Raw genomic sequence first — 26,866 nt, forward strand, 5'->3', positions numbered from 1 at the left:
TTCAATACCAAACTCTACTTCTTTAACGGGAGGTAATCCGGGTAGCTCTTTCGAAAACATATTCGAATTCTCACATACTATCGGTACCAATTCTAACTTCAGCTCAGATTCCTTAGTATTTAACACGAAAGCAAGGTAAGCTTCATATCCTTTTCTTATGTACCTTTGAGCCATTATTGAGGTAACCACAATCAGCGAGTATCCAACTTGCTTGAATCAATCCAGGGAATCTCACCATCCAAGCATTTCAATTCAATAAAATTGCTACCACAATTTACAATCACATCATGCACAACTAGCCAATCCATGCCAAGTATTACATCAAACTCATTGAATGGCAATAACATAAGGTTAGCTAGGAAACAATGACCTTGAATCGTCAAGGGACAATTCTTACAGACTTTATCAACTAGAACTGACTTGCCTAGAGTGTTTGACACCTTAATCATAAATTCAGTAGGCTCTACAGACATGTCCATGTTAGACACCAATTTTATGCAAATGTATGAATGGGTTGATCCTGTATCAATTAAGGCAATGAAACGAGTATTATAAATAGAAAATGTACCCGTGATAACATCGGGAGCAGAGGCTTCATCTCGAGTGTGTATTGCATAAGTCCTTACCGGGGCTCGGGCCTCTGATAGCATCCTTGACAGTAGTTTGATTGCCACTTGCACTTCTGGGATGTCTCAGAGGTCTACCTCAAGAAATAGGAGCATTCAACTGCGGAGCTAATTCAACCTTTTTATTAGCTCGCTCCGGGCAGTCTCTGAGAAAATGGTCAAGAGATCTACATCTGAACCACGCACCACTCTTCATTCGGCACTCTCCGAAGTGAAATTTGTTGTAGCTTTTACACTTCAGCTTTTGATCATCTACGCTTCCCACACTAGTTACCATAGGGGAAGAAGACTTCGAATTATGTCACTTGGAGCTTCTTGCTCTACCCAAATATCCTACTGATGAAGTGGAATGTTCTTGATGACTTCTCGATTTCTTTGTGGGGAAGGACTGTGCTCTTCCACTAGACCTCTTACTCGAAACTCGAGCTTCTCTCTTAGCTTGCTTTCTTTCATTATTTAGCTCTTCGGCCTTTTTGGCCTGGTCAGCTAATACGACAAATTCTCGTATCTCAAGGATTCTGATCAGTAATTTAATTTCCTCATTCGAGCCTTCCTTGAAGTGCTTACACATTTCTATCTCTAATTGGACCCACTCCATTGCATATTGACTTAACGTCACGAATTCCCTTTCATACTCTGACACAGTCTTATTTCCTTGCTTGAGTTCCAAGAACTCCTTTCACTTCGAGTCTAAAAACCTTTGACTAATGTATTTCTTTTTAAAGTCAGTTTGGAATAACTCCCATGTAATGTCTTCCTTTGGTATCACTGAGTATACTGTTTTGCACCAATGGTATGCAGTATCTTTTAGAAGAGATATAGCACACTTTAAACATTCCTCGGGTGTACATGACAATTCATCCAAGACTCGCACAGTATTCTCGAGCCAAAACTCAGCTTGTTCCGCATTTCAACATAGTATTTAAATACTTAATTAATATCATGCATTTTCCATTCATATGCCTACTACATATCAAGACAATATTTGCATATTTCCATTCCATCTACTACTTGCCAAGTTAAGCCAAATCACATGTAACCAAAACTTTATACCAAGTTAAGCCAAATCACATGGCTTTAACTTATACCACAACATGTACCAAAATCACTATCTCAAGTAACCATAACTATCATCTTTATAACTAGCCTATACATGCCATATTGACAAATATCCATGAGTTCAAAGGTACCAATCGGCAACTGGATGTGTGATGCATAACTTCGACTTATCCGAATCGAGCGAGCTATCAAACCTCTATAAAAAGATGGAAAAAGAAACAGGGCAAACTTTATAGCTTAGTAAGCTCGTATAATTCAAAATTTAACTTACCATTTATTCATAATCAAACAATTAAACAAAGTATATCAAATTCACTTTCCAAATGCTATACACAAGTATTCATCAATAAGTTAGTCACATAAGTACATATAATCATCCATTATCTCAATTTAATACTCAATACATTGTATCATATCCAATTCATATATCATCTACATCATTTGTAACATTTCACTCTCAATCATTTAAACAGTAAATCATTTGATATCATTAACTCATCCGTTTAAATAGTACTTCATCCATATAACAGTAATTCATCAGTATAACATATAGCTTTTTCACATAACCAATAATAGAATTTATGCCCGTTGAACCTATTAGAATATCGAGGGATACTCGGGTGATATACGTTCAATATATATTAGTAATTCATTGATTCATTATCTTTTCTGCTCTTTCGAGCTATGATCAGTAAGCTCCTTCTGAGCTGATGGACAATAAGTTCTATTAAACTGAAACGATAAGCTCTGATGGGCTGAAAATAGTAACCTCTTACGAGTTGATATATCTGTAAGCTCATACGAGCTATGGTGAGTCCGCAATACATGTAGGATCTCCACATAAATGGTAACCCTAGTGATATGTCACTCGTATCCTACGAATTCTTATGGTTCAAACGGGGTTCGGTAACCATCATACTATATCAATAAGGCATTCAAATTTCAAATAATAAAAGTGCAATTCTAATTATGCGAACTTACCACGAGTTGCTTGGATGGAAATTATCAACTATTCATCTACTTTTCCTTTTCCCCAATCTAATCCTAATCTCGACTTATCTTGATCAATTTAAGCTTGAAGTTGCCGATTGCGTAACCCTAAAATGGTTTCTTCTGTCTTTAATTTTCGGCTATTTGGGAGAAAGGTGGACAAATATTTGATTTTGTTATGTTTTAATTAACCTTTATTATCTATTTACAAATTTAACCTTAATGACATTTATTAATTACACCAAATGCCATGCCACTATCATCCACTGACTCTAAAATAGGTTAATTACCAGTTAAGGACCTTTACTTTAAGGTTCTATAGCTATTTAACACCATTAGCTAATATAAAAATACTTTTGCAATTTACACGATTTAGTCCTTTTTCTCGAATTAACCATTCAAACAGTAAAATTTCTTTATGAAACTTCCACAAAATAATTCTATCATGCTGTAAACTTTAATAAAATAACAAAATAAATATTTTGACTTTGGATTTATGGTTTCGAAACCACTGTTCCGATTTGACTAAAAACGGGTTATTACAACTTCCCCCTTAGGGATTTTCATCCCCGAAAATCTTACCAGTGAATAGGTTAGGGTACTCTTTTCTCATAGTTTCCTCGGGCTGCCATGTGACTTCCTCGATCCTGTGTTTATGCCAAAGAACCTTCATTAGGGTTATGCATTTATTTCTTAATTCTTTGATTTCACGAGCTAAAATCCTAATTGGTTCTTAACTATACGTCAAACCAGTCTGTATCTCAGCATCTACTGGAGCAATCACATATGACAGATTGGATCTATATCATCATATCATAGAAACGTGAAAGACATTATGAATCTTTTCAAGTTCTGACGACAAAGATAACCGATACGCTATAGGCCCTATTCTTTTGATGATTTCATGCGGTACGATAAATCGCGGACTCAACTTTCCTTTACGGACGAATCAAAGAACCTTTTTCCACGGTGACACCTTTAAAAACACTTGGTCCCCGACTTGAAACTCAATTTTTTTACGTCTCAAATCCGCATATGATTTTGTCGATCTGAAGCTGCTTTTAAACTGTCGCAAATCATTTTCACTTTTTCTTCGGTTTCTCTGATGAATTCAACGCCGTGATTCTTTTTCTCATAGTTTAGTCTAGTATAGTGGCGTTCGACATTTGTGACCATTAAAGCTTCGTACGATGCCATCTTTTTACTCGTTTGAACTCAATCAACGGTAAGTATTTTTCCCAACTACCCTCAAACTCTAAAATACAACATCTTAACATGTCTTCGAGGATCTGAATAACTCTCTCGGTCTGACTATCGGTCTGAGGATGAAAAGCAGTACTGAAATTCAACTGTGTTTCTAGAGCCTCTTACAGTTTCTTTCAGAATTGCCAGGTAAATCTCGGATCTTTATTAGAAATGATAGATAGTGGCACCCCGCGCAATCGAACAATCTAAAAAATGTATAATGCAACTAATTTATCAAGTGAGTAATCTGTACGTACCGGTATTAAATGGCCAGATTTCATTAGTCCATCAACGACAACCCAGATAGTATCTTTCTTCTTCAGAGTTAAGGGTAATCCCGACACAAAATTCATTACAACTCTATCCTATTTCCACTCGGGAGTTATCACAGGCTGCAGTAAACCAAATGGTACTAGATGTTCGGCTTTGACTTGCTGACAAATGAAACATTTAGAAACAAACACTGAGATATCTCATTTCATTCCTTGCCACCAGTAAAATTGTTTCAAATCGTTATACATTTTGGTACTCTCCAGATGAATAGATAAGCAGCTATTGTGCACTTCAAGCAAAATCTTCTAAATAAGTTCTAAATTTCTCGGTATGCAAAGTCTATTCTGGAACCTTAAACAATCATTGAGTCGGATCTGAAACTCTAAATTAGGGATTGTCTCACAATGAATTTGTTTAACTTGCAATTCATGATCATCTTTCTGAGCTTCACATATTTGTTGAAGAAATACCGATTTAGCTTTTAATTCAGCTAAAATAGAACCATCATTACAAATCATCAACTGGGTATTCACTGCTCGTAATGCAAACAAAGATTTTCAGCTCAGGGCATCAGCAGCAACATTAGCTTTTCCCGGGAGATAATTAATCACAAATTCATAATATTTCAATAACTCGAGCCATCTTTGTTGTTGTAGGTTCAAATCTTTCTAGGATATCAAATATTTTAAGCTTTTATGATTCGTATAAATGTGGCATTTTTAACCGTATAAGTAGTGACGCCAAATTTTCAATGCAAACACAATTGCAACCAACTTTAAGTTGTGTGTCAGATAGTTCTTTTCATGTGGTTTTGATTTTCGGGAAGCATAAGCTATAACTTTTCCTTCTTGCATTAGAACACATCCCAGACCATTTAATGAAGCGTCACTATAAATCACAAACTCTTTCCCTGATTCAAGTTGAACCAGAACTGGTGCTTTAGTTAACAATACTTTCAAATGTTCGAAACTCTACTGACATTTTTCTGACCACTCAAATTTCACATCTTTTTAAAGCAGTCGTGTCATCAGTGTCACAATCATCAAAATCCTTTCATGAATCTTTAGTACTAGCCCGTTAAACCCAAAAACCTACGGACTTCAAACACGTTTCTCAGAGGTTTCCAATCAATAATAGTAAAAATCTTACTTGGGTTAACTCTAATACCTTCAGCTGAAACAATATGCCCCAGAAATCCAACCTCTCAGAGCCAAAACTCACATTTGCTGAACTTTGTAAATAATTGCTTATCACATAAAGTTTGTAACACAACTCTTAAGTGTTCAGTATGTTTAGATTCATCTCGCGAATAGATTAGAATGTCATCAATGAATACAACAACAAATCTATCTAAATACGGTCTGAATATCCGGTTCATCAAGTCCATGAAAACTACAGGAGCATTAGTTAATCCGAAAGGCATAACAAGGAATTTATAATGTCCATACTTTGTTCTGAATGCGATTTTCGGCACATCTGACTCTTTAACTCACAACTGATAATAACCCGACCTCAAATCAATCTTTGAAAATACTGTAGCCCCTTTCAAATGATCAAATAAATCATCAATCTGTGGTAGAGGGTATTTGTTCTTTATAGTTGCTTTATTCTACTGTCTGTAATCAATACACATTCTCATCGTGCTATCTTTCTTCTTTACGAACAATATCGGTGCACCTCAGGGCGAATAATTCAATTGTGCAAAACCTCTGTCTGTCAATTCTTGCAACTGAGCTTTCAACTCTTTTGATTCTATTGAAGCCATTATGTACGGAGATATCGATATCGGTGTTATTCCCAGTACTCATTCAATACTAAATTCAACGTCTCTGATCGGTGGCAAACCTGGTAATTCTTTTGGAAATACATCCGAAAACTCAAAACAACAGGTACAGATTCAATCTTTGATTCAGACACCTTTGTATCCAGTACATATGCAAGATATGCATCATAGCCCTTTTTCATATATTTCTAAGCTAGCATAGATGTAACACCCCTTACCTGTATCCGTCGCCGGAACAGGGTACGAGGTATTAACAAATTATAGTATATACTATTAAATAAAACCCAAACAAAAATATGGCGTGCAATTTGATCATGAATCATTATAACATATGCCATTAACAATACAAACCAATTTCAAAGACTTCATACAAAATGATTAGTTTGATACTATAATTAATATTTTAAACTTAGACAATTATGACACGTAACAAAATAACTAAGTCTACTATACATGCCATATTTCAAAATGTTGAGTTCAAATACCAAGAGTATTGATAGTGCAGGCGGATCTTCAACGATCTCTCACTCTTGTGCTAGCTGGATGACACTATGAGACAAAAGAGAGAAAAGAAAATAAGCTTATAGCTTAGTAATTAAGTATATAAATAACAAATAAGGAATCTAATATGTTTACAGCATAATTCAATTATATCATATTTTTAATTTTACTATTTACTCCGATTTGATCAAGCTGTCCCTCCTGCATCATGATCACTAAATAAATTATAATTCGAGTTACGAAACTAGAAATTCAAATCCGTAAAATTTCCCTAAATCTAGACTCATAAAACTTCTTACTAATTTTTTTATAGAATTTTTGGTTCAGCCAATTAGTACAGTTTATTAGTTAAAGTTTCCCTTGTTACACAGCTCAACTGATCTCACCTCTGTTCACTACAAATTGAATTTCTCTCAGTACACAATTCAAATAACCATGAAACCTATTTCATATAAAACTAGACTCAATACGTAATTTATTCATATAAACTATATTTCTTATTTTTTTTTTTAAATTTTTAATGACTTTTCAAAGTTGGAACAGGGGATCACATAGTCATCCTGAGCAAGTCACACACAATTGTAAATATATCAAAATATAGAATTCTTTTGCTTGCTCTGTTTCTTTTATATGAAAATATACTCATTAAGCTTTAATTTAACATCTCATTCAACCTCTAAATAAATTCCTTCTATTTTTGGTGATTTTTCAAAATCACGTTACTGCTACTGTCCAAAAAAGTTTTAATGCTAATTTCACTCTTTCACATATTCTTTGTACTAACCTCATTTTAACTTATATATATATCACAAATCATTTTCACCACATTTCATACATCACGAGTATAGGCCCATGATTACAATGTCCCACAGCCCCACCATCATATTTCATTTAATTCGGCTCTCTTGTACACATGGTGAACACTTAGTACCACTCATGCGACCTAGCCAATTTGTCTCGTAGCTCTCTTTTCTACATGGTGTCCTTCACTTGGAATCACGCATGCGACCTAGCTACATTTATCTCTCCCGTAGCTCTCTTGTCTACATGGGATACATCCCGTATCACACATGTGACCTAGCTACTACATAGTATCTCGTAGCTTTCTTGTACACATGTTGTGCACTCAGCACCATACATGTGACCTAGCTACGCTTCATCTATTTTATTCGATCTTTCCGAATGTTCAACCGGGATTTCTCTCTCTATTACTTATTTCCATTCTTCCAATAGTCGATTTATACTTCAACATCAGCTTGTATATATATAATAGGCTGAAATATAAAAATGTAAATGAAATTAATGTATTATTTACATACAAACTTACCTCGGTGCAAAATATGGAAATTTTGCAATTCAGTCCAAAACTTTTTCCTTCCCCTGTTCGAGGTCGATTCCACGCCTTTTGTTGATCTATAACAACATATTTAGCTCATTTAACACTCGAACTATTTATTTTAATCCAAAAATCACATTATAAAAAAATTACATTTTTGCCCCCTAACTTTTACAAAATTACAATTTTTCCCCAAGGCTCGAAAATTTAATTTTAGCCCTTATTCTTACGTTTAATGACCTGCTGATCATTTTTCTCTTCTATGGCAACATCAAATTCTCACTCTAACACATAGTTATGAACAATAGGTATTTTTATCGATTATGTCCTTTTGCTCGTTTTCGCTAAAAATCACTTAGAAAAGATCGTTCTCCTAACTTCAAACATTCATATTCTACCATCAAACAACAAAATACATGCTTATCATTCATGGGTACATTTTTAAACATAAATCCTAACTCGAAATAATGGTAGAAATAGGTAAACCGAGCTACGAGGATTTCAAAAATGTGAAGAACATTAAAAACGGGGCTTGAAATCACTTACTATGAAGCTTGAAAGTTGAAGAAACCCTAGCTATGGAGGAGAGCAAATTTTGGCAGCAACTAGTGAAGATGATGACCAATTTTGTGTTATTTTTCCCATTTTATTTCATTTAATATACAAATGACCAAAATGCCCTTAGTACTAAACTTTTAAAAAATTCCCTCCATGTCCAACTTTTATCCATAACTTAGGAATTGGTCAAATTGCTATTTAAGACCTCCTAGTTAATATCTCAAAGCAATTTCATACTAAAAACTTCTAAAACACGAGTTTTGCAATTTATTCGGTTTAGTCCCTAATTTGAACTTAAACGCTCAATGCATAGAATTTCATCACGAAATTTTCACAAAATCATGAAATCATATCATAAACCCCAAAATAATTATAAAATAATTATTTCTATCTCAGATTTGTGGTCACGAAACCACTATTCCGATTAGGCCCTAATTCGGGTTGTCACAATAGATGATATCATAGTAGGTAATTCACTCGAATCATCAGATTCAATCCGAAAAATTTCACCGTTTTGACATTTCAATTCAATAATCTTTCGTCTACAATTGACAACTACATCATGCATAATTAGCCAGTCTATACCCAAAATCACATCAAACTCATCGAAAGGTAGAAGCATCAAGTCAGCCAGAAAATAGTAACCCCAAGTCATCAAAGGACAATTCTTACAAAATTTATCAACTAAAACACACCTGCCTACGGGGTTCGATACTTTAATTGAAAATTTTATAGACTCGACATGTAAACTCTATTTAAATACTAAATTCATATAGATATATGAATGAGTGATCCAGGATCTATCAACGCAACTATATCAATATTGAAAAGAGAAAAAGTATCGGTAATAACGTCTGGCGATGTTGCCTCCTCCCGTGCACAGATAGCATAAGCTCGGACAAGTGCTCATGCCTCAGATCTCACAGTAGAATCTCTCGTAGTACCTCAATTACCACTCATATTTCCTGTGTTTCGGGATGATCTCCCTCTAGTAGCCGTGTTACTTGCTTTTGCTGGTTGATCTCTTTCAGCTATAAACTTTTCTAGACAATCCTGGAGATAATGATCAAGAGATCCACATTTAAAACAAGCTTTGCTCATTATTCTATATTCACCGTAATGTCTCTTATTGCAATGCTTAAATTAAGGTCCAACATTTCTAACACTACCCACACTGGCAACAGATGTCATTTGAGATTTAGAGCTGAAATGTCTTGCATCTCTATCTCTGATTGAAATCCCTGTAGCAGCAATAGAACGAGGATGATATTCTCTAGATTTCTTTGTTGCCGACTGATGTGATTTGCCTTCAAATCTCTTTCTAAAGTCTCTAGCCTTAGAATCGACTTTTCTTTTCTCTTTGCTAATCTCTCCAGCTTTGCAAACTCTTTTAGCTCAAAAATCCCAACTAATAGTCTGATTTCTTCATTTAATCCATCTTCAAACCTTTTACACATTATAGCCTCGGAAGAAACACATTCACGAGCATATTTGCTGAGTCATACAAACTCTCTTTCATATTCTGTTACCGACATATGGCCCTATTTTAATTCAAAAAATTCCTTTCGTTTCTGATTAATGAACCTTTGGCTGATGTATTTCTTTCTGAATTCAAGTTGAAAGAACTCCCAAGTAACTCTTTCTCACAGAACTACAGATATCAAGGTATTCCACCACTGATACGCAGTGTCTCTCAACAGTGATACAACACATTTAAACAATCTTCAAGTGTACAAGACAGTTCATCAAATACCCGAATAGTGTTCCCAAGCCAAAACTCGGCTCTCTTAAGGTCATGATTAACAGTGGCTCTGAATTCCTCAGCCCTGTGTTTCGGTATCTTATCAACAGGTGGTTTATTAAATCGCAAAGGATCCATACCTTGAGGAACTACATGGATCGCTAGGGGAATAGGTAGGGGTAGAGGTTGTTGAGGAGCCGGGTTCGTACGAATGTATTGTGTGAACCACTTGTTCATCATTTGGAAGAAGGCTTCTTTAGCCTGTCCTCCTTGGCTACTGGTTACAGGTCTAGAATCAAACGGTGTTGTCCCTTGAGTGGGAGTAGGTGCATTACTCTCAACCTCATCAACTACAGCTCGATCAGGATCCATTTACTTTATAAAAACACATTTGAAAATGTCAAGAGTCATTACACTATCTCAGTTTAAATATATGACATGTATAACTAGATTCACATATGCTACGTTAGTCCTAGAATCGACTAAACTGCAGCTCTGATACCAATAAATGTAATGCCCCTCGCCCGTATTCAACGCTGAAATAGGGTTATGGAGCATTACTAGACTTATAACACATATAATCGTACTTTTCTCATACATTCAATCATTTCATATAATCATCATTCAATTTTTTCCTTACAATAGTCTACGAGGCCTAAAACATGCTTTAGAAATAGTTTAGAACTAAACACTTTCACCTTTTCTTCAGTTTCTCTAACCAAATCAACCCTTTGAATCTGTTTCTTATTAAGCTCGGTCCAGTACAACGGAGTTCTGCGTTTGCGGCCATACAATGCTTCATACCATACCATCTTTATACTCGACTGATAACTGTTATTATAAGTAAATTCGACCAATGATAGGTATTTCTCCCAACTACCTTCAAACTCTAAACCACAACAGGGAAGCATATCTTTGAGAATTTGAATCACTCATATTGATCGTCGATTTGTGGATGGAATGCATGTCAATTTCATTCAATATTCAGCCACATTTTATAAAACATAATAAAATGTGATAACGTAAGTAAAAACGATGCATTATTTACATACAAACTTACCTCGGTGCAAAATATGATAAATTTGCAATTTAGTCCACAGCCTTTTATTTTCCTTGATCAAGGTCAATTCCTCGTCTTTCTTGCTCTAGAATAATACATTTAACTCATTTAATACTCACATTATTCAATTTAGTCCAAACATCACACTATGGAAAATTAGATTTTTCCCCTAAAGTTTCACATATTTACAATTTTTCCCCTAGGCTCGTAAGATGAAAAGCACTTATTTTTCTCAAATCCTAAGCCTAGCCAATTCATATTCCCTCTTATGACATCTCACAGTTTTCACTAAATCACATTTCCTACACATAATTTTACAACTTTTACAAATAGGTTCTTTTATGCAATTTCATCAAAAAATCACTTAGTAAAAGTTGTTTATCACACCCCAAACTTTCATATTCTTCCATAAAACATCAAAACACATGAATGTCATCCATCGATAAATTTTTAAACACAAACCCTAGCTCAAAATAATGGTGGAAATAGCTAAACCGAGCTATGAGGATTTCAAAAATGTAAAGAACCTTAAAAATGGGGCTAAAACGGGCTTACAATCGAGCTTGAAAGCTTGAAAAACCCTAGATATGTCTTCCTCATGTGAAATTCAGCCAAGGGGTTGATGATGGACAAAAATTGGCTTTTAATTTTGTTTTTAATTCATTTTAATTACCAAATGACCAATTTACCCTTAATGAAAAACTGTAGAATTATACCAAACTATATCCATTTTTGTCCACCAACTTAACCAATGGTGTCATTACCATTTAAAGACCTCCAATTTAAAATTTCATAACAGTTGGACACCTCTAACATGTAGATCTCAACTTTTGTACTTTTTACAATTTAGTCCTTTTAACAAAATTGAATGCCTAAATGTCAAAATTTTTGAACGAAATTTTCACAAAATTGTTCTGTGAAATTTTAAACTATAAAAATATAATAAAACCGAACTTTACTATGTCGGTCTTGTGGTTCCGAAACCACTGTTCCAACTAGACCCAAAATTAGGCTGTTACAATAAGCACTTACTTAGCATACGAAATAACCAATTTTTAGGCACATGAGTATGACAGTGCAAGTTTTTAAAAATAATTATGCAAATTCTTTTAAAATATCCTACCCATCACTGCTACACACCATAAGGAGTTTCTTGGAACTCATCCAACCACAACACAACAACATATATGTGGAAGAAGCCACCAAATTTGCAGACACGCTACTAGTACATATAATTGTGGACAAAGACACCAAATTCATAGACAAGCTGTCAAAATATGTAGGTTGTGGATAATGTAACAACCCATTTTCAGTAAAAATCGAACAGTGGTTTCAGGACCACAAATTCGATTTTGGAAGAAAATTTATTTTTATATTATTTTATGGTTTATAGTATGATAGTAATGTCGTATAAAAATTTCGTAAAGAAAATTTACCGACTACATGTTTAATTTGATAAAGGACTAAATTGCACAAAGTGAAAAAGTTGAGTTTTAATAGCTAAAAGGATTAAATACCTATAGAAATTTAAAGTGGAGGTCCTTATATGGCAAATAGACCATTTAAAAATGCTTAGTGGTTAAGGATGATGATTCATCCATGGAAAATAAAATAAAGAAAATGATGAAAATAGAAAGTGAAAAAATAAATGATAATTAATTAAATAATGAAAATATCATCTTTTTCATCATCTTTTCCAAATTATTTCCATGGGAACCCTAGCTAAGAGAAAGTAGCTCAAGCAAGCTTACTTTCATCAATTAAGCATGTTTTCTTATCCCGTTATAGCTCTTCGGAGTGTCCTGATAGGTTGTGATCCTACATGTGTTGTGGACACACCTTAGCTTGTATGAGCATCCTATTATATTGATCTTCGTGAGCTTCCCAAATTAGGCTTTTCGTGAGCTTCCTGTTAAATTGTCTCTTTGTGAGCTTCCCGATAGGCTCATCATGAGCTTTCTGATTAAAAGTTCTTTTTGAACTTCTCAATTACGGCTCTCATGAGCTTCCCATTATATAGCCCAGATAAGCTTCTCGATAGGCTCTTTGTGAGGTTCTTGATATGGCTCTTTGTGAGCTACCTGTTATATGGCTCGAGAAAGGGTTTCCCGATTATGTGCACTAATGAGTACTCTGAATATGAATTGATGGTTTCTGATTTGAATACTTCGAGTGTACTACTTATGTATCCATCAATATTTCAAATAAATTCAACGGGCAAAATCCTAACATGGGAAGATATGAACACGAAATGAGTTAACACACGTATCTGTCTGAAATATATGAAAAATGATGATACATGATATAAGGAAATACAAGATGATGATATATGAACATAGAGTTTATTTGATGAATATGTTCATCTATAATTATAGATTTGTACACCTTAAGTGTACTACCCGTGTGACATTGATATTTCAAATAATTTAATGGGCAAAATTCTGACATGAAATAATTTGAACTCGAGATGAATTATTATGAAAATGAATTGGAAATATAGGAATATGATTTTTATATGTTATATGAATGCATGATGTGGAAAGCATATGTATATGGAAATCTGATTATTGTTGAGCCCATACATGTTTCTTGATGTTATTATGAAATATACGACTAACAAGGATAATGAGGATATGTGTTAGGGCTTTGACCAAATGGATTGAATGTGCTTTGCATGTTTATCTTGAATATGAATGAATGGTAAGTTAATTACCATGTTATACGAACTTACTAAGCATTTCATGCTTACTCTATTTTATTTTCCCTTATTCTATAGTAATTCAGAAGCTCGTTGGATTGGAAGCATTGGCAGAGATCACTCACACTATCCATCGACCCTTCTTAGTATATATGGTAAATTAATTATGGTTATAATGGCATGTATAGGTTAATTCGTCAATGTTGTTGGAATGTAAATGTTTGGGTTATAACTAGCCATTGGAATGGCTTGTAATGAACATGTTTTGATAAGTATAAATGAGGCTATAACATGTTTGGTGTATGCTTAAATGGTTGAATGATAGAAATCATGTTGGCATATTGATGATTAATTTTAGCATATTTGGTAAAATATGCATATAGGTTAATTTGATAGGTTAAGAAAGTTTGTACATTTGGTTACATGCTGGTAAAGTGTCATCTGAGGTGCTTAAGAGCACATTGGTTGTATGTGATGATATGTCATGCATGAGACTTGGTTTTGACTTGAATTAATTGTTCTAAAATGGCTTGTTAATATATTAAAGTATTGGTGTAGGAAGAAGACATAATGGGTGAGAAATGTGGCTTGGAAAATAGCCTATTTTCATCCACATGGGTAGAGAGACACGGGCGTGTGTCTCAGTTACGTGTGACCCATGGCCTAGTACATGGGCATGTGGCATGGCTGTGTGTCCCTTACATCTTTAAAATGTCAAAACAAAATGCTCATAATTGATCACATGGCCTGGCACACGAGCATGTGGATTGGTCGTGTGATCCTTGCATCTACACACGGTCTAGCACACAAGCATGTCTCTCGGCTGTGTGAACCATACGGCTTGACCACAAGGGCGTGTGACCCCTGCACCTAGGAAAAATTTTGAGATTTTGTGAAAAATTCTCTGAGTAACTGGTTTAGTCCCAACTCATTTCTAATACATGTTTTGGACCTCGAGGGTTCATATAAGGGACTTTATGTTTGATTTCTGACCTTAGTATTGTATTAAATGAAGTATCTGTTTACTTGATCTGTATATTCTGGTAATGCTTCATAACCTTGTTCCGACGACAGATACGGGTTAGAGGTATTACAGATAAACCACCAAAATTGTAGATTAATATTGTCACATCTTAAGGGGGAGACATAAGGAGGAGGGGAAGGAGGAGAAAAGAGGATTTTTATGAAAACAAAACAAAATGAGAGAGTGAGAGGGAGTGGAGTGGATGGTCACCTAGTGAAACTCGCCAACAAAACATTCAAGAGGGGACAAGATAGTTAGGGAGAGTAAAGCACAATAATTTTAGGAGTTTCACCCTTTTCAAATTTAAAATATAGAGTTACAAAACAAAATAAAGAATAGGAGTTACATGCTATAAGGTGGACGGTTTTTGCTTCGGAAGGTTGACTAAATTTTGCATGAATTTAAAAAAAATGATGTTAGAGAGGCTAAAAATTAAGTCTTTTACAAGTTACTTAAGCTTTTTAACCACTACACCACTTCTAAAGCTTGTTTGATAATTAACAACACTTAATAAAATTTTGATATGTGACATGAAAGAGGGACATCTGAATAATTTTGGGGGCTTTAGACTTGAAAGAATTTGATGTACTAATTGAGTAAGCTTAGAGATGGTTAAGATATTAAATGGAAAAGATTGATCCAAGCCAAAAAATCGAGACATTGGAAAATAGAGCATGACCAGATCTTTGCTGACTCTTCATCTAAGTAGACAAGAGATTTCAAAAGTTAATCCGTCGCCCTACAGGAAATATGAGAAAACATATGTCTAAACAGATTTATTCGAAGACTAAGGTTATGTTAGTGGTTAGTATGGATAGAGTATGGGACATGAATAAATTGATTGATGAAAATTGCGATAGAAATCATTTCGAGGAAATACAAAGTGACAATGGGAGCCTATTTTGGATGTAACTTTACTGAGCAATTGATAAAGGATTGCTCGATAAAATCAAATGTTATAAATTATTAGACTATTAAACCAATGTTAACTGCACAGAGAAGTAAGAAATTGAGAATTAGTGGTTATGTAGGAATTAGTCAAGGTGGGACTAGAGGTACGATGTTGAGATCTAAAGCTTGTGCACCAAATAAAGCTTATGTTGTCTAAGCTAAAAAAGAGGCTATGATTCCTAAAACCATAGCTGATTGATATTATCCTCGGTATAGACTGGCTAACTTAGTATGATGTTATATTTAATGGTAGACAGACAGATTGGATTTTTTGGCCAATATCATATCAGTAATATTAGCCCGAGTATTGATAGAAAGAGGTTGTAAGGTCTATTCAACTACATTTTAGATACCAGAGTACCAAAAATAAAGATAGAACATGTTTCATCAACTAACAAATTTATTATTGTGATTCCTGAAAGATTGTCAAGTTGTTGCTTGATCTGTCATAATTCGGTGTAGTAGATTAAACTAGTTTTCGCACTAGAGGAGCTTGAATACTAGTACTTTTATTATGTTTTAATCAAGTTTTCCTAGTTTTGTTTACATTTAATAAAAAGTGTATTTTAAGTCTTTTATTGAACTTAGGGGCCAAAAGAGGCCTAAGAGTGAGCTAATATACTTTGTGAGTGTGCAAGAGATAATTAGAGGGTATACCAACTCAATATTGATCGCTATGTTGCAACATGGGGAGTTTTGATGTTGCAATATAGTGAGCAGAGAGAAAGAATTCCAAGGCTACCTTCAGTGTCGTGACACAAATAAGGGATGTCGCAACACACCTCTAAAGCTACCTTGTGTATCAGCAAACTTCCTTCGATGTTGTGACACAGACATTAGGGTGTTGCGACATCGGTCCTGTATGAGAAATACTTACGAGCCAGGGGTATTTTGTTCTGCATAATCATATATTAAACATGAGAGCGTTAGTTGACATAAGGTTGAGGATGACGACAACCCTAACTTTATAAATAGGCTCATTTAGCATCTGTGATGGACAACTTTTCATACGATATAACTTTCTTTGTAGTTTTAGATTTTAATTTTTTTCCTTTGTCTTAGGCTTTAGGTTATTTTTAGTTTGCATTTGTCGAGAGATTTAATATGTGGAACTTGATAAACTTTTTGTGGATTTCGTGCTTAAATTAAATACAATTCAAGATTCTCTTAAACTTTTATCTATTGATTTGCTATTAATGTTCATCTTTTCCATCAAGTTTATTATTTTTTAAGATTCATGAGGAAATAATCCTCTTACTGTGGATTAGTGAGTAGAGGTATGATTAATTGATTATTATTTAGGGTTTTCTTAGGGGATCAACTAGTTGGGGAGGAAAAAATTAAACCCTAGGCTTGACGAACCTATGAAGTCATTTAGGTGGAAATTAACCCAAAATTGGTATGGCCTATCTATGAACACCTTAACCCCGAACCAATCTTGTCACACCCTTTACCCATACCCGAGATTGGGATCAAGTACGAGGCATTACCAGACATGTACTCTAACATTTTTAGGAAATACGGGCTATAAAATTTCATTCCAATTTGAATCCAATCAAACATCTTATTATCCCTATTATGGACCTACGAGGCCCAAAACATACATTGAGAAATGTCCCAGACTAAACCGAGGACTTGAGAAAGTTCTTGAAAAATTTTTTAAGTTAAGCCTCACACGCCCGTGTCCCCTACCCGTGTGGAATTAATTGAATTTATTTTCTATTTCGAACCTACAGGGGTTTTCACACGGCCAAGCACACGCCCGTGTCCTTCACATGGCCTAAACACGCCCGTGTGGTAGCTCGTGTCCAAAAACTCGAGCATTCTATTTACGATGTCAGCATGCATTTAGGGACACACAGCCAAGACACACGCCTGTGTGCTAGGCCATGCCCTCCAAATGTGTGAGCGTGTGTCTTGGCCGTGTGCCCTCCAAATGGTTGAGACAAACGGCCGTGTCTTTACCCGTGTGTTTACTACCATGCATTATGACTTAATATTTTTAGGTCTAGGGGACACAACCATTTCACACGCCCATGGGGCGGTTCGTGTGCCACACACAACCTAGACACACGCTCGTGTGTCCACCCATGTGGACCTTGTTAGGCTATTTTCCAAGCCTTAGGTCACCCTCTAATAACCATATCCACTTATAGTTTTCAATAACACTTAACATGGTCTAATTATACTCTTAAATGACCTTAATATACCTCATTGCATGTAAACCTCATCTCATTAGTTTTTATACATGCTAGGTTGTCCCCTTTATCTTAAGGATTTCCATGACTTGTGACTCAATTAAGATTGGCTCGTTATCTTAACTCATTGCCAAAATTGTGGCCTAACCACCCCATGTGATTTGGTCATGCTATATGTGACTAATTGTAATACACCATATTTAATCATCACAAGAACATTGGAACGTAACATGCACAATTTGGTAGGTCATAACCTATACCAACCTAAGCCAATTTCCATGGCCATATACAAGTGAATATGTATACTTTTATAAGCCTTCATATTGGCTAATCAAATGACACATATAATAAAATAACAAAAGGCCTATACATGCCATTGAACAAAATAAGAGTATCTATATACCAAAGCTAGACAAGATGATAGTGTATTGGCTCACCAACCGTCTCGTAATCTTCACGAGTCCACGAGCTCTGTAAGACAAGGAAAAGAGAGGGATAAGCATTTACATGCTTAGTAAGCCCGAATATCTGGAAAGTAAACTTACCAATTAATCAGCATGCATCCATATTAGGCAATAGAACCAATAAACATGAAATAGTTTCCCTATCACATGCACTCAATCAAAAAGTTAGTCTCATAACAATGCACCATGTAATTTGTCTTAGATGAGCTCATCATTCAACATGTTCATTTTTATATCTCATGTTAATCCTGTTTAGTTTCTCAGAAGTCTCGATGGATTATCCATTTACCATCAAGTCATAAGAGCGATCATCTCAAGTATGCACTCCTGCGAACCTCACATCATACGGTGGGATTACCAGTCTAGGCTAAATTCCCTGCAATGTAAACTCATAGGGTGATGTCGGGATTACCAGTTTAGGCTAAATCCTTTGCATCGACAAACACCCGAATGAGCTCAGATCTGAATTACCAATCCAAGCTAAATTCAAACCCTAGTCGGATTACCCGTCCGGGCTAAATCCATAATGCACATATATTCTTCGAGAGGCTCGATCACTCAAGGAACACCCGTCCGGGCTAGATCCTTCCTATGTTTGAGATCAACGGATTACCCGTCTGGGCTAAATCATTTTCTGCAACACATGCAGGATCTCAAGTCATGTAATGCATGGTTTATCCATCGAATTTCCTTTTTTAACTTCAACCGAGACATTCATTATCATTTCATTATTATTAACATACTTTATGGATTTTCATGCCATCATTATAACCAATTATCATACATTCATAACACATGTAACTGGCCATATTAATAGTTGACTTAAAGTTATTCGAACTTAACTGGTATCCGTTTCGATTTTGCGTCTCGGTTATTTCGAAACCTTTCGTTTTCCTTGATCGACCTCCAACATTTGTTCCTCGGGGTCTATAACAATAAAAATGAATCATTAATTCCTCACATTATTCTTCTCGAGTCTATATTTTACCACAGACAAAATAACCATTTTGCCCCTGACCTGTCACATTATTTATGATTTAGTCCCTAGGCTCGTATGATGAAATGCATGAATTTTCTACATTAACCAAGCCTAGCCGAATGTTCTTTCCTCTTATGGTAGCCCACATTTTTTTCCATTATTTCACATTTCTACCACATATTTTACACCTTTTGCAAAAAGGTCCTTTTAGGGGTTTTTCATGAAATCACCTAGAAAAAGATGTTTAACATACATCCAAATTTCATATTCCTCCATAAATCATCAAAGAATAGACATGTCACACATGGGTATCTTTACATACATAAACCTTAACTCAAAATATGGGTAGAAATGGAAAGAGTAAGTTACCGAGATTTCAAAAATACGAAGAACATTAAAAACGAGGCTTGGGAGCACTTGCTATTGAGATTGAAAAGTGAAGAAACCCTAGCTATGGTGGCTCTCAAATTTCGACAGCAAGGTGGAAAAGATGAGCTAAGTTTTGGCTTATTTTCCCATTTTGTTTCATTAATTAACCAAATGACCAAAATGCCCTTAAGCCCTTTCTTTCAAATTTTATCAATACATGCCCATTTTTTGTCCAAAAACTTAGAAATTGGGAAAATTGCTCTTTAAGGACTTCTAATTAATAAACTAAAGTAATTTCATATAAATTGCTTCTAGAATCCAATTTTTGCACATTATTCAATTTAGTCCTTAATTTCCAATTGGACACCTTACTCATAGAATTTCTTCATGAAACTTTAACACATGCATATACTCATATTCTAGACCTCATAATAATCATAAATTAAATATTTCAGCATCGAATTTTTGGTCCCGAAACCACTGTTTCGACTAGGCCCTATTTTGGGATGTTACATTTCTCCCCCATTTAGGGACTTTCGTCCTCGAAAGTCTTACAGTAAACAGGTTCGGATATTGGCTTCTCATGGTTTCTTCTGGTTCCCATGTAGCCTCTTCCACACCATGTCGATGCCATAATACTTTTACCAAAGCCACATCTTTATTTCTCAACTGTTTAACTTCACGAGCTAGAATCTTTACCGGATCTTCACTATAGGTCATGTCCGGTCTAATTTCGATATCCGTCGGTGAAATCACATGTGAGGGGTCTGATCGATATCGCCTTAACATAGATACATGGAATACATCATGAATCTTTTCCAGTTCTGGTGGCAATGCCAAGTGATGGCTAATGGTCCAACTCTTTCAATGATCTCGTACGGTCCGATAAATTGGGAATTTAGTTTGCCTTTCCGGCCAAATCTCAATACCTGTTTCCATGGAGATACTTTCAAGAATACTTTATCCCTAACTTGGAATTCAATCTATTTTCTTTTAAGATCAGCATATGACTTTTGTCTATCCGATGCAGTTTTTAAGCAATCACGTATCACTTTAACCTTTTCTTTAGTTTCCTTGATTAGATCAACTCTGTGAATCTGACTCTCCTTGATTTCTGTCCAATACAATGGAGTTTGGCACTTTCTGCCATACAAGGCCTCATAAGGTGCCATCTTCAAACTTGTTTGAAATCTGTTGTTGTAGGCAAACTCTACCAATGGCAGGTATTTTTCCCAGCTGCCCTAAAATTCAAGGATACAACATCGCAACATATCCTCAAGAATTTGAATCATCCGTTTAGACTGGCCATCAGTCTGTGGGTGAAAAGGTGTACTAAAACTCAACCTAGTACCCAAGGCTTCTTGTAACTTCTTCCAGAATCTCGAAGTGAATCTGGGGTCTCTATCTGAAATAATCGATAACAGTACCCTGTGTAATCTCACAATTTCAGATATATACAAATCGGCCAACTTGTCAAGTGAATAATCTATCCTTATCGAAATAAAATGAGCTAACTTTGTCAACTTATCAACCATAACCCATATAGCATCTTTCTTTTTCGGGGTCAATGGTAATCCTGTCACAAAGTCCACAGTGATTCTGTCCCACTTCCATTCAGGGACCATCATAGGCTATAGTAAACCATAGGGTACTTGATGTTCATCTTTGACTTGCTGACATATCAAGCATTTCGATACAAATTCGGAGATGTCTCTTTTCATGCCATCCCACCAGTACATTTTCTTCAAATCATTATACATCTTGGTACTTCCCGGATGAATAGAAAAATAGCTATCATGTGCCTCTTGCAAGATTTTCTGAATAATTTCATTGTCCCTCAGTACGCAAACTCTGTCTCTGAACATCAAGCATCCATCAGGATTAATCTAAAAATCTGATTCATTGCCTGACTCACATTGAGCTCTTTTAGCTTGCAGGACATTATCATTAGTCTAAGCATTATAAATTTCCTAAAGAAATGTCAACCTAGCCCGTAGCTCTGCCAAAACCGAACCATCATTAAGCAACTCCAATCGAGCATCTATGACCCTTAGTGCAAATAAAGATTTTCTGCTTAACGCGTTGGCGACCATATTCGCCTTTCCCGGGTGATAATCGATGATCAACTCGTAATCTTTAATTAGTTCTAACCATCACCGTTGTCTCAAATTCAATTCTTTTTGAGTCATCAAATACTTCAAACTCTTTTGGTTTGTGAATATATGGGAAGTCTCACCATATAAGTAATGCCTCCAGATTTTCAAGGGAAAAACAATGGTGGCAAGCTCTAAGTCGTGCGTCGGGTAATTCTTCTTGTGTGGCTTCAACTGCCGCGAAGCATAGGCTATCACCTTGCTATCTTACATAATTACACAACCCAGTCCATTTAAGAACACATCACTATAGACTACAAACTCTTTTCCCGGTTCAGGCAATACTAAAACTGGAGCTTCAGCCAGCAATGTCTTCAACTTCTCGAAGCTCTGCTGACACTTTTCTATCCATCCAAACTTCACGTCTTTCTATAGTAACCTCGTCATGGGAGTCGCTATCATGGAGAATCCTTTCAAAAATCTTCGGTAGTAACCGACTAAGCCCAAAAAGCTTCTAACCTCGACTACATTTTTAGATGGTTTCCATTCAACGATGGCAGAGATCTTACTTGGATCAACTCGGATGCCATCACCCGAAACAACATGACCCAAGAACCCTACTTCTTGGAGCCAAAATTCACTCTTGTTAAACTTAGCATACAATTTTTTTCCCGTAAAGTCTACAACACAGTTCTCAAATGCTTCGCATGCTCTGTCTCATCTTTGGAATAAATCAAAATGTCGTTAATGAACATGACGACGAACTTGTCCAGGTACGGCCGAAATATCCTATTCATTAGGTCCATAAATATGGCCTGTGCATTCGTTAAACCATATGGCATGACAAGGAATTCATAGTGACCATACCTCATTATGAAAGTTGTTTTAGGCACATCCAATTCCTTAACTCACAACTGATAGTAGTCGGATCTCAGGTCTATCTTAGAGAACACAGTGGCTCCCCTCAACTGGTCGAACAAATCATCGATTTTTGGCAAAGGATACTTATTCTTAATAGTCACCTTGTTCAGTTGCCGATAATCTATGCCTAGCCTCATCGAACCATCCTTCTTCTTTACAAACAATATGGGAGCACCCCAAGGCGAAAAGCTCGACCTTACAAAACCTTTATCCGTCAGTTCTTGCAACTGTGCTTTTAACTCTTTCAACTCAGTTGGTGCCATCCTGTACGGAGCAATAGAAATAGGAGCTATTCCTGGCAGTAGTTCAATACCAAACTCTATCTCTCTATTAGGAGGTAGTCCAGGTAATTCTTCTGGAAACATGACTAGATATTCACATACTATTGGTACAGACTCAATCTTCAACTCCGTTTCCTTAGTGTTCAGTATAAAAGCAAGGTAGGCTTTGTACCCTTTTATCATATATCTTTGAGCAACTATTGCTTTGATTACAACCGACGAAGTATCTAACTCTCTTGAATCAACCTGTAGAATCTTACCATCTGGGCACTTCAATTGAATATACTTGCCACCACAATTTATAGTTACATCATGCAGGGCTAACCAATCCATGCCAAGTATTACATCAAACTCATCAAATGGCAATAACATAAGGTTACCCGAAAAACAGTGACCCTGAATCTTCAAAGGACAATTCTTATAGACTTTATCGACCAAGACTGACTTGCCTAATGGGTTTGACACTCTGATTATAAATTTCGTAGGTTCAATGGATATATTCATACTAGACATAAATCTCATGCAAATGTATGAGTGCATCAATCCCAGATCAATTAAGGCAACAACACAAGTGTTAAAAAGAGAAAAAGTACCCGTGATGACGTCAGGAGCAGAGGCTTCCTCTCGAGCGCGTATTGCATACGTTCTTGCCAGGGCTCGAGTCTCTGATTTTGCAGTGTCTTTGGTTGTAACCCGACTGCCACTAGCACTTCCAGGATATTTTAGAGATCTACCTTGTGGAATAGAACTTCTCAATTTTGGGGCTACTTCCACCTCTTTATCGGCTCACTCTGGGCAGTCTCTGAGGAAGTGGTTAAGAGAACCACATCTATAGCACGCACCGCTCTTCATCTGGTACTATCTAAAGTGAAATTTATTGCAGCTTTTACACTTTGGCTTTTAGTCATCTACACTCCCCACACTAGTCACCATAGGGGAGGAAGACTTCTGATTACATCGTTTGGAGCCTCTCGCTCTACCCAAATATCCTATCAATGAAGTGGAGCGTTCATGTTGACTCCTTGATTTCTTTGTGGGAAATGAGAGCGTCTTACTGCGGAATCTCTTGTTCGCAACTCGAGCTTCTCTCTTAGCTTGCTTTTTATTATTATTGAGTTCCTCGGCCTTCTTGGCCCGATCAGCTAATGTAGCAAACTCGCGTATCTCAAGAATCCCAATAATAGCTTGATTTCTTCATTCAGACCTTCCTCGAAGCATTTACACATTTCTGACTCTGTTTGAACCCATTTAGTCACATACTAACTTAGCCTTACAAACTTCCTTTCGTATTCCGCTACAGTTTTATTTCCTTGTTTAAGTTCCAGGAACTCCTTTTGCTTCGAGTCTAAGGACCTTTGACTTATGTATTTCTTCTTAAACTCTGCTTTGAAAAGTTTCCAAGTAATGTTTTCCTTTGGTACCACTAAAGATACGGTCTTCCACCAGTGGTATGCAGTACCCTTTAGGAGAGATACAACACACTTTAAACACTTCTCAGGTGTGGACGATAATTCATCCAACACTCGTGTAGTATTCTCGAGCTAGAACTCGGCTTGTTCAGCATCATCATCAATCTTAGCTCTAAAGTCTTCAGCCCCATACTTTCTAAGCTTGTCCACCGGGGCTTTACCAACTCCTACAGGTGCCATACCTTGTGGCACTTCTTCATCAGGTCGGTTAAGGAGGCGGGGGAGGTCGTGGTATGTTGGGGCAATTCCTCAAATAATCCCCAAACCATTCATCCATCATGTCAAAGAAGGTGGCTCTAGCCTCTTCCCGGCCTTCAGACATAGGCCTTCTACTACTACAAGAAACAGCTTGTTGTACGGAAGTTGGAGCATAGCTCTCCGCTCCCTCAGACTCATCTTGTGCATGATAGGAAGACATTTACTATATTCAAAGACAATTAAACAATTAGGAGATATCAAACTATCACATTCGTATAATGGCATGTATAGCTAAACTCGATACACCTATGGTAATCCTAGAATCGACGAAACTATAACTCTGATACCACTATATGTAACACCCCTTACCTGTACCTGAGATCGAGAACAAGTACGAGGCGTTACCAGACATGTACTAGAACATTTTTGGGAAATACGGGTTATAAACTTTTGTTCCAATTTGAACCCAATCAAACAACATCTTAGTGTCCCTATTATGAGCCTACAGGGCCCAAAACATACATTGAGAAAGGTCTGAGACTAAATCGAGGACTTGAGAGAGTTCTTGAAAATTTTTCTAAGTTAAGCCTCACTCGCCCGTGTAGAGGCAATGCACACACGCCCGTGTGCTTTGGGACACGCCCTTGTCCCCTACCCGTGTGGAATTAATTGAATTTATTTTCTATTTCAAACCTACAAGGGTTTTCATAAAACGAAGCACATGCCCGTGTCCTTCACACGGCCTAGACATGACCGTGTCCTTCACACGGCCTAGACATGCCCGTGTGGTTGCCCGTGTCTAAAAACTCGAGCATTCTATTCATGACGTCAGCATGCATTTAGGGTACACGGACAAGACACACGCCCGTGTGCTAGGCCGTGCCCTCCACACGGTTGAGACACACAGCTGTGTCTCTACCCGTGTGTTTACTACCATGCATTCTGACTTAATATTTTTAGGTGCAGGGGACACACGACCATTCCACATGCCTATGGGGCGGTTCGGGTGTCACACATGGCCTAGACATACGCCCGTGTGTGCACACGTGTGGACCTTGTTAGGCTATTTTCCAAGTCTTAGGTCACCCTGTAATAACCATATCCATTTATAGTTTTCAATAACACTTAACATGGTCTAATTATACTCTTAAATGACCTTAATATATCTTATTGCATGTAAACCTCATCTCATCGGTTTTTATACAGGCTAGGTTGTCCCCTTTATCTTAAGGATTTCCATGACTTGTGACTCAATTAAGATTGGCTCATTATCTTAACTCATTGCCAAAATTGTGGCCTAACCACCCCTTTGGTCATGCTACATATGACTAATTGTACTACACCATATTTAATCATCACAAGAACATTGGAACATAACATGCACAATTTTGGTAGGTCATAACCTACACCAACCTGAGCCAATCTCCATGGCCATATACAAGTGAATATGTATACTTTTACAAGCCTTCATATTGGCTAAACAAATGACACATATAACAAAATAACAAAAGGCCTATACATGCCATTAAATAAAATAAGAGTATCATATACCAAAGCTAGACAAGATGATAGTGTATTGACTCTCCAATCGTCTCCCAATCTTCGTAAGTCCACGAGCTCTGTAAGACAGGGAAAAGAGAGGGATAAGTATTTACATGCTTAGTAAGCCCAAATAACTGGGAAGTAAACTTACCGATTAATTAGCATGCATCCATATTAGGCAATAAAACCAACAAACATGAAATAGTTTCGCTATCACATGCACTCAATCAACAAGTTAGTCTCATAACAATACATCATGTAATTTGTCTTAGATGAGCTCATCATTCAACATTTTCATTTTTATATCTCATGTTAATCCCGTTGAGTTTCTCAGAAGTCTCGATGGATTATCCATTTATCGTCAAGTCATAAGAACGATCATCTCAAGTATGCACTCCTGCGAACCTCACATCATACCGCGAGATTAACAGTCCAGGTATAATTTCCTGTAATGTAAACTCATAAGGTGATGTCGGGATTACTAGTTTAGGCTAAATCCGTTGCAGT

The sequence above is a fragment of the Gossypium hirsutum genome, chromosome A01 (genome assembly GCF_007990345.1).
Source record: "Gossypium hirsutum isolate 1008001.06 chromosome A01, Gossypium_hirsutum_v2.1, whole genome shotgun sequence".
In the NCBI taxonomy this organism is placed as follows: Eukaryota; Viridiplantae; Streptophyta; class Magnoliopsida; order Malvales; family Malvaceae; genus Gossypium; species Gossypium hirsutum.